General features: G+C 57.2%; 1 pseudogene; it reads right to left on the bottom strand.

Moving 5' to 3' along the window:
* Positions 1-4,091: 4,091 nt before the first annotated feature.
* On the bottom strand, positions 4,092-5,322 carry LOC124509229 (BTB/POZ domain-containing protein 2-like; annotated as a pseudogene).
* Between the last annotated feature and the right edge of the window lie 223 nt (positions 5,323-5,545).

Below are 5,545 nucleotides of genomic sequence, written 5' to 3'. Positions count from 1 at the left end.
TGTCCCTCAAACATTCCAAAATGGCCACTGAGAAGCCTGCAGGTGGGGAGGCTGGCAGAGGGGGAGGCTGCTGATCTTGGGGGCTTGTGGGCATAGGGGAGTTTGGGAGTAATTTAAGGGATGAGAAGGAGTCAGGGCACACTTGAATGGGGGAGGTACCCACAAAGCTCGCATTTTGTGTGCAATTAGTCTAGGGATGCCCTCATTTGCATAAGGTTCATAAATTTGCATAAAATTGCTGGAGGCCCTAACCACCAGTACAGAAAATAAAATAACATGAATCAATTAGCGGGACTGGCAGCGACTGGAGCAAGCCTGGTGTAAAGGAATCTCCTTCTCCTCGCTTAGGAGTGCTGGGCTGGCAGGAAGGAGCCAGAAGCGCGTCCCCTCCACCTGCTCAGCTGCCCCAAGGGCGCTGGGAGGAGAGCCCTGCCCCCACCCCGTCCACCCAGGAATGAGGCCGTCCCGAAAGAAAGTGGGGACCGGCAGCTGGGCACAGGAGCTATGAAATCGGTGCCTGAGCCAGCAGACGTGGGCAGCAGGCAGGCTGGTGGAGCAGGCACGAGAGGACCTCACAGATGAGGGGACGTGTGTGATGGGACAGACCGGTGTGCGTCAAAAGAGGGAGGGTCATCATTCCGGCCCCCACGTTTACCGAAGGCCTGCGCTGCCTCTGGCCTGAGCCACACACCCTCTCCTTTGCCTGTCATGACAATCACAGGAAAACGGCACGACTGCCCTCTTGCAGAGGTGTGCAAACCCGAGTTTGGAGGGGTTGCAGGTTTGCACAGGATGAAAGCAGCAAATGGCAAATCCGGGCCTGCCCAGCTCCGGAGGCCAGGAGCAACGCCCCCCTGTCAGAACTGTGTCCAGCATCCTGGGGGAGCTCGACAAATATTTGCTGAATAAATAGCTGACATAGGTAGGGATGAGGTCCGAGGGGAGGCACAAGTCACCTCGAGGATGCTGGGTGGCAGTTCTTAGCAGGTTAAAATTGAACTGCAGGATGCAATTTCCTTAAGGGGGGAAAAAAAAAAGCAAGCCCGACCAGTCGTCTTGGGAGTCCGGGAGGCTGCAGCTAAGTCACGTTCGCTCCCATCATAATTTCCGTGAGCTGGCCTGTCGATTCCTCTATGGCATCGCCCCGTCCTGCCCTCTCTGCCTGCCCACCTTCTGAGCCCTGCCCGGCGCTCCTGGCACTCTGCGTTCCTGACTCTGGTCTGGAACCCGCGGTCCTCCGTGAGGAAGCCGAAGCCGAGAGCTGAGACCGTGGAGCCAAAGCCCACGCTGAAATTACCCGGGCTCTTACCTTTCATTCCCATCCACTAGCGAGCCTTAGCTGATGAATCACCAATTTCTCGTGCCATCCCTCCCCTTCTCTCTGCTCTGACCCAGCTGGTTTAGAAGAACTCTCGGGGATATTTTTTCTTTTTTTTTTTTTTTTTTTTTTTTGCCTCTACACTCTCCCTGAACCTCCTCCTCTCCGAGAGCCACTGTTAATGAATCAAATTGCCCTTTGACTTGAATTACTGGAAAAGCAGGCTCACCCACTACTCACGACGTAGATGGGATGGCTGCCCCCAGATCCATGCTGGCCTCGGCACCATGACTCAGAGTGGATGTTTATTTTTGAAGCTCGCATCCTTTATCTGAGAAAATGGACTACCGATGGGAAACAATTACCTACCACTTACCCCACAGGGCTGATGGGAGCAGATGGCACGTGCAACGGAGAAGCGGCACAGTGCATTAATGTCATCAGCAACGATCACAGCTGTAATGAGTCCACATCACGGGGACTGAACACCGAGGAGAGGAAAGAGCAACAGCTGGGCACTCCAGCCAGATGTGGCCGCAACCACCCAAATGGCTTGTCCCAGTTTTACTTAATGGGCAGGGAATGACGTGAAGCTACGAGGGGACCCGTGAAAAGCAGCCCCTGCTTTCAACGCTGCCCATCAGCAGGGAGCCACTCTACGGGGAGCGCGTGGCGATTCGGCGTTTAACTGAGCCCACCGAACCGCTTCCCTCTGCTCCGACCGAATAGCGTGCGCGCGCCTGTGCTTCTGTGCCCGTGGCCACACGGCGCCTCTGCTAATTCTGCCCAGAAGACAATGCGGAACACAGTCACAGGAAGGTCTATAAAGCCAGGAGTAGTGTTCAAAGATAATACACGATGGATAGGAGAAAGACCTGTAGCGACACTTCACGATTTGCTGCATTTGGACGCTGTGATAGCAGAGACTAAAAAACAAACAGAACGACAGGGCAGGTTCTCAGCTATAGAAAGAACAAGGATGAGGACCAACGATCCGGCCAACGGTCCTTTCGCTTCAGAGGGGTTGGGGCAGAAAAGGAAAAGTGACCCCGCTGCAGAGTCTCCCAGACCCCTGCCCAGCTTAGACCACAGCCATAACTGCGCTCCACATCCCAACTCCCCCAGCCGGCACCTTTATTTGGGGCTTTCACAAAACCCAGACCAGCTCGAACACGCCTTCAGATTCTTTCCTCTCCCTTCCGGCTGGACCAGGAAGTGGGTTCTACGTTAACACCATGAACGTGCAGGGTCCTTAGCACACGTTCTGGGTCCTAAATGTGGGGGGGGGGCACGTGTTTATCTCACCAGTTGTAACCAAGAGACGTTTCCACTGGCACCTGGCGGCAGGCAACGGACGAGCTCTTGAACAGGCCCAGCCAGATCAACAGGATGCAGCGACTCCACCAAAAGTCGCACCATTTTGAGGAATATTGATATTTGCAGTGATTTATTTCACGGTGAAGTCATACAATGCAAACGTTGGAAGTAACGGAGATTTTGTACAACCCCCTCATCTGGCAGAGAAGGAAACTGACGGGCAGAGGGGGCGAATGATGCCCAAGATCACACAGGTTATGACTGCCTGGCCCCACTTGACACTCTAGGCCTCTGGAGTCTTAGACCAATACATTTGCTACTACACCACACCCTTTTTCCCATTACTGTCTCTGGATTCCATGTCAAAACATAGATTTTTTGGCAACCGTTTTGTGTAAACAAGGATGATGCTTATCAATATAAAGCCTAAGCAGTTCATGGGGTTGTCTCTGCTTTCTTGCTTGTTTGTTTGTAGGTATACTTCTTTTCTTTATTTTTAAAAACTGTTTCATGGCTTGGGGGAGAATGTAGGTTCCAGAAGGAATCATTGGGGCAGAAACACAAAGGTTTTGGGAGTGGGGAGGTACCTGGAAGCTGGGGGAGGGGCCACGCCCTCCAGCACCTCTGAGCAAAGTGCTCACTCAGAGGCCAGCTGGGGCAGGGCTCCAGTATGTACAGGTGGGCCAGCTGGGGACATGGCCACCATGGCTGACTCACACCATTGCCCCTCCCAGGAAGATCAGGTCTGAGGTCCATGCACTCAGCTGCAGGGGCCTGGAAGGGCCCATTCAGAGAGGCTAGACAAGTATGGCCCTTCACAAGGCCCACTGGGTGGGCCTGAGCCTGGCAGGAAGCCAGCCTTCAGGACTCTGAGGGGGCTCCAGGCCCAAAGAGTCCTAGTCTCCAGGGCTCCGGCCAGTGCTCTGGGGGCCAAGCTCAGGATGGCCTAAACATCCCCAGTGAACTGACCGGAACAAAAGAGCACAAGACCCCAACCAAATGCACTAGAAGCCTCTCCCACATACTCCTACTAGAGAACTAGAAATCCAAGATGCAGTGCCATGGGCAGTTAAATGAAAACAAACACGAGACGAAAACTCATTCAAAGCCTATGGTCAGGCAGTCGGTCAGGTGGCCCTGAGATTCAGGGACAGTACACCCTCGGCTCAGGGAGGCTCCGGGCCAGTCCTGCATCCCAAGTCCTAAGGGATTGGCTCATGTGGCCCCCACCCCTGCCCCCGGCCACATCCCGGCTCCTCTAAACAGGCAGCCACGCTCACCACCATGGAGAGTAAAGACTCTCTCCTGACGCCCAGGAATGTGGTAGGGAGTGAGTGGACAACCCCCATGGCAGGGGGGCACCGGGGCTCTGCATGAAATGTGGGGTGGCCTACCTGTATCAGGTGACTTCAGGGTCCTGGCCAACCTCCACGGACGAGCTGAGGGCCTGAGGGGCCTAGGTGTAGATGACCTTGGAGATGTGGCTGTCCTCCGTGGACCTGCCATTGTTGTTCCTGGCCACATAGCAGAAGGTAAGACACACCTTGGCCCTCCGTGGTAGGGAACTCATGGGTCACCTTGGGAAGGCCTTTGGTGCCTAATGGGAGTCCAGGCCCTTCAGCGTGGCACGGGCTACGTAGTTGACACTGGGCAGCACCTCCACCAGTTCCTGGAACATGACCCAGAAGGTGCTGGTGGAGCCATCACAGCTGAAGCCCCTGTCGTTCTGGCCCTGACCGTGTTGCTGACCGTGCGGATGATCTGGACGTTCACGTAGTCATCAGTGGTCCAGGTGGATGGAGCCATACAGCCCAAAGCCAACCACGAAAATGCTCTTGTTGATGTTGAACCTGATGTGGCCGCTGGTGCTGCTGTGGCCCCAGCGGCTCTCCCTCTGCTGGAAGCTGTTGATGCTGCTGCACTCCTTCCGCCCTGCTGGTCCATGAAGTCCACAGGCAGCTTGGGATGCACGGCCAAGTGCAGGAAGAGGCTTGACCACCTCGCAGTCCACAAGCATGCCCTGGGCACAGGTTCTGCAGCAAACTCCTCCATGGTCATCACTGGGAAGCAGACGAGGGCCAGCGCCTTGCCCAGAACCTTGCACTCGCTCTCGGGAGAAACCTTCAGCTGCGACAAACCTTCAGCTGCTGTCGCTGACCCTCAGCCTCGGACCAGCGGACAACGGCGCTGAACAAACGTACCCCCCAAAATGCCTACTGTGTCCAGCGCCAGCACGGCCACCTCGGCAGTGTTTTGGCCGATGTTCTCCAGAAACCGGCCAGCCGGCTGGGGTTCACTGAAGAGTCTCACCTGCCTCAGCGGCACGGACGTGTGGGCAGCCCTGAGGCTCTTCTGGAACTCCAGGCGGTCGGCCTGGAGCACCGGCCCCGGGTGTGCCACGTGGTCGTGACCTCAGGGGAGGAGAGAAACTCGAGCAGGGCCAGGTAGGCCGCCGCCTCTACCTCCCGCAGCGCCACGTCGGTGCACGCGGCGGCCACGCCCGTGAACGCAGCGTGGAAGACGGCCCTGCCCACTGCCGGCACCGCCCCGCGTGCCCGGAAGGCGTGCGCACGCACCCCTGGCGGGCCAGCAAGTGCACGGCACAGGCGCAGAGCGCCTCCTTGTTGACGAGGGAGGCCAGGCACTCCGTCGTGGGCTCTGGGGCCTGCCAGTTGTAGACAGGCCATGCAGCAGCGCCCCCACCTGGCTCCTCGGCAGGCTGCTCCTCCCCCCCTCTGCGGGGGAAACCCCGGGGATGGGGGGCGCGGGAGGGGGGTGCTGCATTGGCATTGGCATTAGGCCCGGGGTTAGAACCCCAGCTGACACGTCACCCGCCTGCGGCTGCTACCCATCTTGTCTGGGCGGCGGCCCAGGGACCCGGCCTAGGCGCCTCCTGTTGTCCCTCGTCTT

The sequence above is a fragment of the Lynx rufus genome, unplaced genomic scaffold (genome assembly GCF_022079265.1).
Source record: "Lynx rufus isolate CCGP_SWC_20201006 ecotype Redwood Valley unplaced genomic scaffold, mLynRuf1.p SCAF_14, whole genome shotgun sequence".
Classification (NCBI taxonomy): domain Eukaryota; kingdom Metazoa; phylum Chordata; class Mammalia; order Carnivora; family Felidae; genus Lynx; species Lynx rufus.
The sequence above is the reverse complement of the archived record's forward strand: the minus strand, read 5'-3'. Positions and strand labels throughout refer to the sequence as shown.